This window comes from Theobroma cacao, chromosome 9 (genome assembly GCF_053813885.1).
Source record: "Theobroma cacao isolate CCN51 chromosome 9, ASM5381388v1, whole genome shotgun sequence".
In the NCBI taxonomy this organism is placed as follows: domain Eukaryota; kingdom Viridiplantae; phylum Streptophyta; class Magnoliopsida; order Malvales; family Malvaceae; genus Theobroma; species Theobroma cacao.
The window spans coordinates 18,514,653-18,529,592 of NC_142647.1; the positions used below are offsets into that span (position 1 = coordinate 18,514,653).

Consider the following 14,940-nt stretch of genomic DNA (forward strand, 5'->3'; position numbering starts at 1 on the left):
ACCAGTGAAATTAACAACTTCCACCAAGCTTTTACAAGATGAGCTTCTCACTTAAGCTTTAAACCCTTACAAGATTCCTTGAGCTTAATCTACTCCTTAGAGTGCCTCGCACACTCCAAGTAAACAAGGAGTATAGAAACGATAAAGTACAATTAATCACTTATTTGATCTAAGATGTACAAAGTTTAGCTCAATACACTTTTACAAAGATAGGAGTGAAACACACTTAAAAGAGAACTTCTTGACACTTGTTCACTTTAATCTTTCCCTTTAGTGGCTCCCTCATGTAGTTGTGGCTATTTAAAGCCTTTTTTATACATAAAGGATGAATTCTAGCCATTAAAGATAGTTTAAAAGAAATCTATCAGTTATTTTGTCCTTTAGTGGTTTTGTGAATTTGGTTAACTGGCTTGTTTAATCGATTAAAGTGAGCTTTAATCAATTAAAATATTTATGTCTATCTCCCTGTTCTTCAAGTTAATTGATTAATCTAGGCTCTAACTGATTAAAACCTCTCTATTTCCTCTTTAATTGATTAATCTGATCTTTAATCAATTAAAAACTTCTTGAATTCAAAATTCTTCAAGTGACACCCTTCAACGGTTTACTTAAATGTGAATCTTCACTTTGAGGCACTAAAAAACCTTATGTTTGAATTTTAATCGATTAAACCCTATGGTTAATCGATTAATTCTGTTGTAGTATCTCTTCCAGTACCTTTTTAATTGATTAAACCTTGTGTTAAACGATTAGAATCTTTCTGTTTGTCTCAATGAGCCTTCTAGTGTCATTTTAATCAATTAATTCTTGTGTTAATCAATTAAAATCTTTCTCTCTGTCTCAATGTCTCTTCCAATGTTACTTTAATCAATTAATTATTGTGTTAATCAATTAAAGTCTTCTCTAAAGTTTCGAATTTTTCCTTTTAGACGTGATTGATCAATTAAACTGAAATGTTAATTGATTAGACTTCACAAAATGTCCTCTAACTGGCTTGAAGCACTTTCTTTGGACTTAAGACTTATCTTAGGGCATTTAGGGTGTGTGATAAATAATAATATATCAATTTTACCCCTGCACATTCAAGCAACATAGTTAGACTTTAAGAATGTGGAATATTTTGCTATCATTAAAAACATATGAAGTCAACATTATTTCCCAGTATTAATGGGAAATTAATACAATGATATCATTTCATGATATACTTTTTCTTGGATTGCATAAATTTATAAACAAGATAAAAGATAGCAAGGTTTCATTTTACAAGCAAAAATTGCATTCAACTACATAAAACAGGGTTTCAAGATTTTTATACACTTCATTCACCATTTCAGTCTATAGAGAGGGCCAACATTCCGAACTTTTTCCTTTCTTCACCATGTTACCAAAAAATACAAACAGAAGAATAACCAAAGAAAAAATCACAGCAAAGTTAAAAACATTATTTTATCTCTTTCTTTTTTTTTTTCAGCATCTGTTGCACACTTCAATTTTTCTTGCAAAACTTCGTTTTCAACCCTGAACACATCAGTCTCATTTAAGCTTGCTAGAATTTCAATTCTCTCCCTCAATACTCTATTTTCAGACATCAATTTTTCATAAGCAAAAATTGCATTCAACTACACAAAATAGGTTTTCAAGATTTCCATACACTTCATACACCATTTTAGCCCATAGGGAGGATCAATATTCCCATATGTAATGTAAAACAAAAACAGTAAAAGTATCTATTAAGTCCCTATACTATAGAGTTTTGTTCAATTTAGTCCCTTTATCCAAAATTTCTTTAATTTAATCCTTGTACTATACTATTTGGTGTAATTTGGTCATTACGACATGACACTGGAAAGCAATGTAGCCAATTTTTTTAATCCAAATTTTTTTTTATATTTGATATGTTAGTGCTATGTTAGCATCTTTTGATATGTCAACATCTCTAACGATCAATTTAGACGGAATTATACATAAAGACATAATTGCACACAATATCCAAATGCAAGGATTAAATTAACAAAATTTTGAATAAAAAAATTAAATTGAACAAAATACTATTATACAAAGGCATTCTAAATACTTTGACCGTTTTGAAATATAAAGTTTCTCTTTTTTAACAAAACTATTTGCAAGTATCATTAATCGGCCACAGTTATGGGATTATTTAATAGCAAAAGATATTTTCCATATCTTTTATTTCTTTTTAACAGAGATATTTTCCATATGTTAGCCTTACAATCAAGTTTGCTAAACGTTTGTACATAAAATGACACCAATATTTTCGTATATGAATATAACAGTTATCTTTATCCTATTCCACATCATAAATACAATGTAGATATATTTTTTTAAGTAAAGAAAAAATTACACTATTTAATGTACCTATTGAAATAATTAAATGTAATTAATTTAGTCTTTTGGTGTCAAAATTAAAATTTTCCTTTGATTAGAGAACACATGTCAACAAAACAAAGCATTCACATAAGACTATTTCCTCTTTTGTCGAATGTTTTGACTTTTACATATTTTTATTAAATTAGATGAATTCATAAAATGTTTTGAACTCTACAACCACAATATATTTAATAATTATGTCTATCTATAACATTATTCTTATAGTAATCTTAATATAACTAATGATATCCATGGAAAAAAATCCAATTTTAAACATTTGTATAATTATCTACTAGCATATACAAAAATATATATTATTCCAAAACAAATTCTTTATCAACAAACAACTTGATTAGAATAAATAAACACAATGATCTCCAATGCGATCTTAATGGTTAAAATCTCAATATTTTTCTATGAAAGCTTCAACTTCAAATCTGGAAAAAAAGATTGAAGTTTATAATGGGATGCGTGATATGTACCTTTAATTCACATCCAATGAACACTCAGATATATATATATATATATATATATATATATATATATATATATGTAACTTTGACATAAAAATGAGTAACTTTTTTAATCATTTAATATTTTTTTTCAATTTATATCTTATTAATTTATCCTTTGGATTTCAGGTTTTGATCATTTTGACCATATATGTTAGTTTCAAGTTAATTCAACATGTCTAATTATTTGTTTGTTAGTAGTAAAATTTCGACCGTTTAATATATATTAAAAAGGATAAAATTTTGGTGTGGTTGATGTTGGATTGATTTGAAATTTTTATTTTTATGATAGATAAGTTATTAAATTCATTTGTTAATTTGTTAAAATGTTAGTTATACCAAAATTTATAAAAGAATGTAACAATTACTAATTGTTTCACTAGTTTACACGAGTATAATTATATATATATAAGGAAATTCTAACAAGAAAAAAAGAAAAGTGGAATTGTTATTTGCAATAAAAAGTTGGTAAGAAAAAGAAAATAATTATAATAATGTGGCAAGGATAGAAAAGTCTCAAGTTGTCTTTGTCAAAGTAGACAGATTAAGATACAAGGAAAATTACACTTCAACTGTTTAGCTATTGGATGACGACGGACCACTACGAGTGCTTAGGGAAGAAGTAATTCCTATTATTATGTAGTCTTCTACCTCTAGTTGCCAAGCCAATTCTTATTTTTGTTAAAGTTCTCATCCAAAAGCTTTTTCAAGTAATACTAGTAATAATACACATATGTCTTCCTTTTCTCCAATAAGAGGAGGCAGCTGATTCCGTCGATCACTGGTGGAAGACTTTTGCCTGCAAGTTTCTCAACAAGGTAAGTATCTTCGACCACTGGAATCGACATGCATGGAAAAAAAGATCACTTTCTTATATATTATTATGAAGATCATCGTGATTTCCTTTCTGCCTTGGGCACATATATAATCTTTATTCCCCGCTACACACGCCTTTTAGAAAAGCAAAAGATTTGGTTCACACCTCCATTGCTTCTTGAGTGGGTTTTGAGATATGCTGTTTTTATCTTGGAAATGTGCGTTGTTTCTCTTTTTGCTTGATTATTAGTTTTATTTTATTTTTTTTACTTTGAATGAGGATTCAGGTGGGTGATTAGATTTGGATTTAACGTGTCATTATTAAAGTTTAAAGGTCAAGCAAAAAAACTTTAGTGCTAATACAAATCCTTGAGTTGGAGTAACAAGCACTGCAATTAGAGGGGGACAGAATCGATAAATGTCAAGTATTGACTTTCATAGTGAACCGACTACAGCTCCATTGCGTGTGGACCGGGCTACCTTTCTCTCTTCTTTTCTTTAATTTTCTTCGGAGTTGAAGGTTAGTTAGTCGGTTAATGCTGGCCTGGCAACGTGTGGGAGGTTGGAGAAGCTTGATTTGGTTGTTACCGACGTCGAATCCAACGTTGTCAGAGTCATAATCTTGTAGGGGCCGAAGACACCTCGATGTGATAGGTTAAGTCTGACTAAGGTATTGTCGGCAGATGCATCTCGATCACTCTCTAAATTAGGAGCAACAAGAAGATGTGAAAAAACCAAAAAAAAAAAAAATTTAAGAAGAATATTGGAGCTTTTGTCGACCGCTTCCCTTCTTTCTAAAAATTTATTTATTTCGCGGAATGATTGTTGTTTTGGAATGATCAGTCTTGGAAAAAGTCTAAATAGTTACGGTCAAAGGCAGATTCAGTAGTAATAGTTGTTTCTAACTGTGGAGGAATAGATAAAAAATATTTATTAGATAAAATTATCCTTAAACAAATTTAGAAATTATCATCCTATACAATATGAAACCTTCTTCATTTTTCACATTTTTTCTCTCTCTCTCTCTTTCTAAATTCCCTCCGTCACCACAGGACAGCAAAGGGCAACTGACAGTGACAGTAAACCACTGCCAGATCCGACAACGAAGAGTGATAGATGCGACGCTCCATTACACCAGTTGTATCCCTAGTGGTCGGTCGGTTTGAGATGAAAGAAAAGAAAATACATGAAAATCCTATAATGGAAAACTAAAAACAAAAATTAAAAATTAATATTTTAAAATTTAAAATTAAATTAAAATTTTAATTATAAATCATTACTATTTTAATATTTTCAAAATAAAAATAAAGAATATAAGAGATTCTATTTAATACATTAATGGTGTATATTTTTTATATACTGTCAAGTTATGAGATAATGTCATTTCATCTAAAATAAATATAATTTTTAAATGAACATAAAAATAAATATTTCTATTTTTTTTTAAATAAAAATACTTTTTTAAACTAACAAAAAACTAATTTTTAATCTTTGTCCAACTCTCTCTCACCAAATCTCATCTTTTTCTCTGCTTTTCTGTCCATTATCACTAATAGAAACCTAAATCTAGTGATTGCTACTAAAATTAAACTCAAACTCTATTAAAACTTGAATAGAAAAGCCGATGTTTATAACCATTCATAATCAACCTAGTAAATTTTAATTGGTAACTCTTAATTTTCACATTGGAATATATTTAGTAAAACAAAGCAAATACAAAATGTATTGAAACATTGAGACTTGATGTTGTTATTTAATCGAAAGATAAAAGAGTCATCAAAAAATCAACAAACAAAATTGATCCAAAATTAAAAATAAAAAATAAAGTAAAACTAATTAAAATTCATTTTCAAAGATAAAACCGAAAGAACTGAAGTTGAACTGAAGTCATTGTCCCGTAAATACTACATCTAAATTATCAACTATCTAGTAAAGACACCAAAAGAACCAAAGTCAAAGTAAGCTTAACCATTTAATAGTTGTTAACTTTTCATAATTTTCTTTCCATTGAAAATTAATCATTAGTTTTTGTTGTTGATTTTTCTGATGATTCTTTTATCTTTCTGTTAGACAACAGTATCAACTCTCAATGTAGCACTTTCACAACATTTTGTATCACTTTTCCTTTACAAAATCTATTCCAATGAGAAAATTAAGGGTAACCAATTCAAATTTATGAATTTATTATGAACGATTACAACACCAGCTTTTTCTTTCAAGTTTTGATACAGTTTGAGTTTAATTATAACCACAATCACTATATTTAAGTTGTTATTGTTGATAATGGACAAAAAATGAGAGACGAAGAAGATGAGATTGGGTGAGAGAGAGTTAAAAAGAGATAAAAAAATATTTTTATCTTTTTTAAAAAAAATGATAATATTTATTTTTAAGTCCTTCAAAGAATTATATTTATTTTTTAATGAAGTGGCACTATCTCATGGCCTGACAGTATACAAAAACTAGACACTGTCAGTGCATCAAATATAATCTCTAATTATAAATTATTAACATTTTAAATAAACTATAAATTATTAATATTTAAAAAATAAACTAAAATAAACAATCATATTTAATTTTAAATAAAAATTATTAATATTTTTAATAAATTATGAAATTAAATATTTTAAATTTAAAAATTTATCTATTATAATAAAGGATATTTTTTACTTTTTATCACTTATTCATTTACTATTCCAAAGCTATTTTTACCTATCAAATATTGGAATAAGTCATAATAAAAAATTTTATACTACTTCATTCCATGAACCAAACTATTTAATAATTATCCTTACTTTTTTCTATTCTCACAGAATAACCATTTTATTATTCATCTATTTAATTTCACAAACCAAACATCCTGTTAAGGAAAAGAATGGATTCGCCATAAAAATAGAATTATAGTTAAAAGATTGCAAAATTCATTATATTTAAAATTTATTGAAAATATATCGATATGTTCCTTCAACTTCCAGTTCAAACATAAGAGAATTAAATTTTGATATGCATAAAAGCATGTGAGGTGGGTGTTGTGATTATCAATTTTTTTACTTTAATTTCATTTCTTGTCATTTATTTTTATTCTATTCTTCACAAATTTAATTAATCTTCATGTTGAAAAATTTTAAGAATCCTAATGCTTAGGTGGATCAAATTGTTGGTCCCAAATAAATGTGTTAGAAGGGGGTTAATAGCACTTTTTGGCTTTCACTAAGCTTGATTTTTAATTAGGGGCAAGTTGAAAGTCAATAATTAGAAGTTCAATGCAAGATGAAGGAATGATTTAAGAAAAAATGAAAATGAAAACTAAAACAAAGGAGACAATACACAAAGATTTATAGTAGTTCGGTCAAAGACCTACATCCACTACCTTGATTATTCAATCAAGGATTTTTCAAACCAAATCACCAAAACGGTGGAATTCCCAAGCTCCCACTAAGCTTTTATAATGGCTTTTCATAGGCTCAGCCACAACCTTTAACAATGGTTTTTTTCGATATCAACCAAAACCCAAAACTAACTTTTCTAAGGCTAAATTAGAAGCTATACACTTAATCAAGCTAACCCAAGGTTGAATGAACCCCTTAGAGTGGCTCGCTCACTCTAAGTATTTAAGAAGAAAAGAAATAAGGATGTACTTATGATCACTAACCTGATCTGAATGATACAAAGTAAAGTGTTTATCTCAATTACAAAGATTGGAGTGAAGTGCAAAAAGAATACAGAGAATTTCTTGTTGTTTTTTAGCTCTTTTTTATCTTGAAAGCCTATAATCTTGTTCTTAGCCGTTGGGAAGGGTTTTTATACTTGAAGAATCAACTCTAATGGCTATTTGACAGTTTCTAACTGTTGGAAAATAGTTTGGAGACAGTTCTAGCCGTTATTCTCTCTTCTAACATTAAATTCAAATTTTCTGACAGAATGCTCTTAGTCGATTAAGTCGTCTCTGTTTCTGAACCCAATTTCTGACAGTAAACTCTTAGTCGACTAACTAAACTTCTTAACTATGATGTAAACTTCTTAACTAACTATGCTCTTGTTTAAAATCTAGTGGTCCAAAATGGTGTAAAGGATGAAAGAGAAAGAATAGAGAAAAAAAGAGCAAAAAAAAGGCTAACAATAGAGAGAGAAAGAAAGCGTTTAACCATTTAGGGAAATGCTTTGGGAGTTTAGGCTTTTAAACTAGTGTGAAAAGTCCATTTTACCCCTATTCTTTCAAATTAGTAACATAAGCATCAGTACTTTTGGAGTAAGTATCGATACTTTTGTTATGGGTTTACAAATATTGATACTTTATGAACAAGTATCGGTACTTGTTCATCAAGATGCATTTCTGGGTTTCAAGTATCAATACCTCATGAACAAGTATCAATACTTTTGATCCATAATGTAGTTTTTAAAACTAAAACAAGCCTTTTGACCATTTCTAGGTCTCATTTTTCAGGTAAACTCATTTGGTTATCAAAATGTACATTTTCTAAGTTGTAAATGTTCAAAATATCATAAAGGAAACATAATTTTCCTTGTTCACTAAGCTAAGTTACAATTTTAACCTTAAGTCAAAATTGGGGTTTCACATAAACAAAGTTTCCTTATTTGTTCTGTATTCTTTGGGGTGCTCAGTGTTTACCATTCTTCCTTGTGCTATGGGTTCCTTGCTCACCTTCATTTTGAAACAATTAGCCGATCTGAAAAAAGCTTGTCGCCTCTACCTTAATTTATCGCCCATCAATGATTTTTCCGTTGCCATTTCTTATCGCAACTTACATCTCTAACACAAAGCAATGCTTGAAAATGGATTTTGATAAACTGTGATTTTAAACAACCAATAATCTTTAGATGAAATGGATTTAGATGATTTTGAGATTTTTGGGATAAATGACCAAAATACCCCTGTGAGACGAAAATTATTATTTTATTTGTTTAAGTTGGAAACAGTTTAAAATTTTTTAGAATGTGGTATTTGGAAACAGTTACCCACAGGGGAAATGAGAAGTTGATATTAAAGCCTTGCGGGGTTTCGGTTGACATTCCGAGTAATGAATGTCGATCGAGACGTCGCGGTGGTTGTCACGGGCTCAATGGGAGTTCCGGGTCGTGACATAATCTAACTATGAGTTTAAACTTCAATTAGTTAGAGTTTATAGTAACTTTACCTTCGTGAGCTTGAGAGTACCAAAACCACTCCAAAAACCTAAGTTTAGATAAAGAAATAGATTTTTAATAAACCAAAATTTCTAGAAATCAAAACCCAAAGATTTGAAGTTTTAAACAATGTAACCTTACCCTTAGAAGTTCTTAAAACAAAAATCTGAGCTTGAATTTAAAATCTAGTGGTCCAAAATGGTGTAAAGGATGAGAGAGAAAGAATAGAGAAAAAAAGAGCAAAAAAAAGGCTAACAATAGAGAGAGGAAGAAAGCGTTTAACCATTTAGGGAAATGCTTTGGGAGTTTAGGCTTTTAAACTAGTGTGAAAAGTCCATTTTACCCCTATTCTTTCAAATCAGTAACATAAGCAGCAGTACTTTTGGAGTAAGTATCGATACTTTTGTTATGGGTTTACAAATATTGATACTTCATGAACGAGTATCGGTACTTGTTCATCAAGATGCATTTTTGGGTTTCAAGTATCGATACCTCATGAACAAGTATCAATACTTTTGCTCCATAATGTAGTTTTTAAAACTAAAACAAGCCTTTTGACCATTTCTAGGTCTCACTTTTCAGGTAAACTCATTTGGTTATCAAAATGTGCATTTTCTAAGTTGTAAATGTTCAAAATATCATAAAAGAAACATAATTTTCCTTGCTCACTAAGCTAAGTTACAATTTTAACCTTAAGTCAAAATTGGGGTTTCACATAAACAAAGTTTCCTTATATGTTCTGTATTCTTTGGGGTGCTCAGTGTTTACCATTCTTCCTTGTGCTATGGGTTCCTTGCTCACCTTCATTTTGAAACAATTAGCCGATCTAAAAAAAGCTTGTCGCCTCTACCTTAATCTATCGCCCATCAATGATTTTTCCGTTGCCATCTCTTATCGCAACTTACATCTCTAACACAAAGCAATGCTTGAAAATGGAAAAGTCACTAACCTTGTTTTGTCTCTCCTTTAGGGTGTTAGATGAAAACATCTGTCACTGCCCATAAAGGTTGAAAATGTTCTTTAGTGCATCCCATGCAACCTTAAGGTTGAGATTGTCCATGAAAACCGTGAACAAAATACTTTCCACTCATCTTCCTAACTTCTCCATTCAGGTTCCTGTCCATAGTACCACTAGTTTTCTTTGTAGTCCCTCCAACGATAATAGGTCGAGAGATTCGTTGTCCTTTTTGTCCCTTCCTCATGACTTGCTAATAAGAATTTTTTATCTTAAAGGTGATAATAACCCTCTATTCATAACTCTTCTTTACTAGTTTTTTGTTTTGGAACCTCACATAGATTAGCTTTTACGTTCCTTTCTTTTTTTAGGAATACTTTAGATTATACTTTAGTAGTATTTAACCTAAATAGGGATGTCAACAAGTAAGGTGTCTGTTATTTTTTAAATACCTGAACCTAAATCGTATTAAATTATAAAATACTTGAACCCCACAATTACTAGTATAAAATTTACAAATATTACCCAAACTCTTACCCTAATATCCTAAAACTACGTTAAATACTTAAACCTATTAAATACTCGTTTAGGGTTAAAGACAAAAATAATTAATCAATTATATATATAATTCCTTTTCATATAATATCAAAAAATGGATTTGGTTAAATTGGCAAGATTATTGGTTGTTTAAAAGCATAGTCAAGGTTCAATACCTTTTAAAAACATACAATATATTTTACATATATTTATTTATAAACAGGTCCAGGTATCGGATGTCCCAAGGGTGATACTTGTACTTTAACTCGAAGTCAAGGTGGATAGTAAAATTATTATTCAAATCAATCTTAATACGAATATAGGGTATCTGAATCCTATATAATCGGGTTGAATACCTGCAGGTACCCGATTAAAGGGTACTTGTTGCCATCGCTAAATCTAAATTAAAACTTAAGGAAAGTAACTCAGTTTGAACTAAAACTCTATTAATTATTTAAACTTCAAATTTACATTTATAATAAAATCAATTTTCATCTAGCAAAACTTTATACAAGCCCATTTTTTTTGTCCATTATAAATTATAAACAATGATAGATCCAAACATTTAACATTAAGGAGGTCCAAATTAAAATTTCATAATTATAAAATATTTCATGACTTTTTGATTAATTTAATTTCTTAAGGTGTGTTTGATACACCATTGAAAATTCTCAAACCATTAAAAATGAAAATTTTCAGTTGTTTAATTTTTTGAATGCCTTTGATAATTCATTTTAGAAACCACTTAAATGGAAGATTTTCAATAACAAAGTGTTGAAAATCTTAGCTACTTAATTATTCAATCTTTTTTTATTTAAAGAAAAAATTGTCATTTAATTACATTAACCTTATAATTTCTTTCCTATTTAATTATTTATTTTTCCATTTTTACTTTTACTAATGTAAAAATACATAGAAGAAATTCAACAAAACATCTATTTAGTAATTAATTTTCAATAGAATACCAAACAATTTTTTCAGAAAAAAATCTAACAATTTCTTTCAGAACTAAAAACAGTACTTAATTTTGACTATTGAAATTTTTTGATAAATTTTTAGTCTGTCGAATAGAAGTTTAGAAAAAAATACTAGCAAGAAACAACATATATACTCAAAAATATATATAAATATTTAAATAATCAATTCATTTAATTAAGTGTTGAACCAAATAAAATATGCTACCTAATAATTTCCTTAAACAAAATTTTAAGCAACCTTAGTTTAGAAAATAATATTATTTTAAGTATAAATAAGTTAAATTTACTAATTATCTTAAGGTGGCATTTGGTATGTTATGATCCTTTATATTGATATTCAGGTCATTTATACTCACCGTGATTAGATCATATTTGGTAGTAACTTGAAAATTTTACAAGGTATAAATGATATTAAATCACTGAGAACGTTTAAATCGTTTTCTTAAAAAAAAATTATCTAAATTTCATTTCAAAGGATGAGAAAGTTTTATTTATGAGAGAGAATAATCTTTAAAATCATTTTTTGACAAATTTGCGTTTATAACGGCACATACAAAAACACATTTTCTTAAAAATGTATGTTTTTATAAACGAACCTCCACTTTTTAATTAGTTCAATTACTAAGCAATCTATTTAACAACTTTTTGACCTTTGGGAGCCATTAATATATATTTGGATTAGTTGTTTCACAGAGAATTATATATCCTGGTTAAAATTAGTTCATGTCTGCAAGTATCCAATAGTTTTCTCAATCAGAAATGTAGCAAACCTCGTTCAAGAAGCAAACTGGGTTGTCTTCATTGACACGTGCACATATCCCAAAAACATGAAGGAAATTTGTTAGAGGATAAGGGGGGAAATTTGGTAGTCCATGGATGGAGAGTGTTGGTTGTTACCCCTAAGTTTATACCTTACTTGAAAGCTGAAGCTACATAAAGCTATAGCTTAGAGAATATAATTAATATGACTAAACTCTACAATAGTTTATTACTATTTGAAATTACAGCATGCCACTTAAATAACATAGACATGAAAAGTGCCTGACATATGAAGTCCACCCAATCTCCGTCTAAGGATTAAGGAACATGGCCGATCTGGTGTTCGAGAGCAACTGCTCAAGACTTGTTGACTGGTGAATGCAGTCTTCAAGGGTGGTCCCAAGGGCAATGTTAGAGGAATATTAGCGATTAACACTTTTTTTAAAGTTAAAGATTTTAAAGGTAAAAAGAGATGCATGAAGAGTGATACACGTAAATGAACAAAATAATAAGTCATTAAGTCAAAAAAAAAAAAAACTAACTTTTTTAATCTAAAGATAAGAATTAGCCTAAAGTGTAACTAAACTGGAGAGAAATTCCTTACACCATTCTCTCTCTCTCGCTCTCTCTCTAGATGGTTTGAATCTTTAAACTCTCAACTTCGGACCTGGTTATTCTTGTTGATCGCTTGAAAGAACTTTTTTGTCAATCAAGGTTATCTTCGTTCTTTCAACTAGGTTGTCTAGATTAATTGTCATTATATGAACATTAGCTATTCCTCCTGAACCATTTAAAATTCATTTTGAATGATGCTGGACAAGTTTATTTGAAGAAGGATTTTAGTTAACTCAACTCAATCTGTTTACTTTGGTCACGTAACCTTACTGGTTTGGATTGGTCCACTATCATGAGCTTTTGCATCTTTAAGCTACACTGGATTCGATTAGTCATGTATATAGTTGATCAACTTCATACTCAGGTAGTTTCTCTTATTTTCATGATTGCTTTAGTTCTTGTCTTGACAACCGAATTATTCCACTGATTTATCGATTAATCATATATACTTACTTTTTGCTCTTTAATACAAATACCCAATCTTTTCTAAAGCTAAGTTTACTAATGTAGGAGTTTTTGTTGGACACTTCACTGCTCATGTGAAAGCGAAAAAGGAGAATATGTATTTTGCTAATATTAAAAACTATATAGAGCCAACACGACTCAATCCTCTTTCTTTAGGTAAGACTGCGACACGAATGCAAATCCTCTGCCGTCTTCTCATGCCTCCTTAATTTCTTGCCAAACCTCCAAAGTAATACCACCACGTATCCTCTTATAACTAATTATGGTAACCTTTCTTTAATTTTGTCATCTATCAGAAATTACGTCGAATTTGCAACGAGGATTCGTTAACTAATAGTTAGACTATAATATAATTATGGAGGTGACGAGTTTGGTGTTCCTAACCAACTAGCTTGGTGAAATGATCAGTAAATTTATAAAATAAAAAATATATAAATGTCATATAACCTTCCTATTTCTTTATGTAACTTTGTTCCTATACGAAAGTGGCGGTGGTATTATTTGGAAGGTAAGGCAGGAGATGGGGAGATATTTTGCATTCAGTTGGCATGCAGCACAAAATAAAGTTGTTGTTGGTATATATAATTCTAGCTACGTTTTGCTTTGGATGAAAAGATGAAAGAAAACGTTGGGTGGAATATGCAGGGCTACAGAGTTTACGCCATCTTTAAGACTGGAATCAAATAAAAGAAGGAAAGTGTCTGGGGTTATAAAAAAAGAGGAAATCAAAGAATTCGAAGACTAAAATAAAGTTCTTTGGTTGAAAAATCAGCGAGTTCAATTGTCTTCACTGTGGTACAGATGTAAAGTGCATAAAAAAGTATAGAATCATCTTGTCTGGAACCCAGGCCTGCAGACTGCAGTGCCCATTGTTTTTGTCCTCCCCTCAATATCTTGATTTCCAGATATGCCCATAACCTTCTGGGAATCTTATTCTTGTTTGATATACGCGCAAGAGTGATATTGGTGTGGACTCTCTAACTTCAAATCATACAGGCTTTGTATCTTCTTCTTTTCCTCTCTTTTCTCATATATCCATAAGCTTATGGCTGCATTAGCCAGGTCTTTATATATTCATAAGCTTCTGGAAGCATTAGCCAGGTCTTTATATACTTTTACGTAAACATTCATTGAATTTGAGTTACATAAAGCGACACATATAGCTGTATGACTCTCTCTTTGTTCCATAAACCTTGGCTTTCCCTCACCAAAATTCTCAGCTTAATTACAAGTTTTCAACTCCTAGTGGGTACATATTTGCTTCAATTATTTATATTTTTTTCTTTTTCAATTATATTATTATTATGAAATCTGCCACCAGTCTTCTCATTAATGAGCATATTAACCTTACTTGATCATAAATACAAAATATATGGAATATTTACATTAATTGTACATGATGCTGCATGCGACGTGCGAATCCTAAAGGAGAATATATATATATATATACGCAGGATTTGTTACTAAAAGAGAGATATCATCATAGAATATGGCACCGCATCTCATTTACCTGATTTTCTTGATTGATGCAGAGTGCAGAGGCTAGGAGCTAGACCCTTTGATTCTTTTCTCATCAGCTGTACCTTGTTTTCGGATTCTCTGCATTTTCCAGGTATGTATCTCCATCTATTCATCCTTTGCTATGTTATTAGCTTGCGACCATTTATTTTACAAAAATTAATATTCTGTTTGGTAAGAAGGAAAGAAAATGGAAGGAATGTAAAAGGGAAAAACATGAAAGAATTAAAATTTGTTTTGCTTTTCCAGATTT

General features: G+C 29.7%; 1 protein-coding gene across 1 annotated transcript in view; it reads left to right on the forward strand.

The window, feature by feature from the left end:
* The first annotated feature begins 3,569 nt into the window (after nucleotides 1–3,569).
* LOC18589453 (calcium-transporting ATPase 10, plasma membrane-type) overlaps nucleotides 3,570–14,940 on the forward strand; it is a 37,254-nt gene continuing 25,883 nt past the window's right edge. Inside the window, exons 1-2 of the mRNA XM_018127329.2 lie at nucleotides 3,570–3,718; nucleotides 14,702–14,781. The gene's annotated coding sequence lies outside the window, so the exon portion shown is untranslated. The remainder of the gene's footprint in view (nucleotides 3,719–14,701; nucleotides 14,782–14,940) is intronic.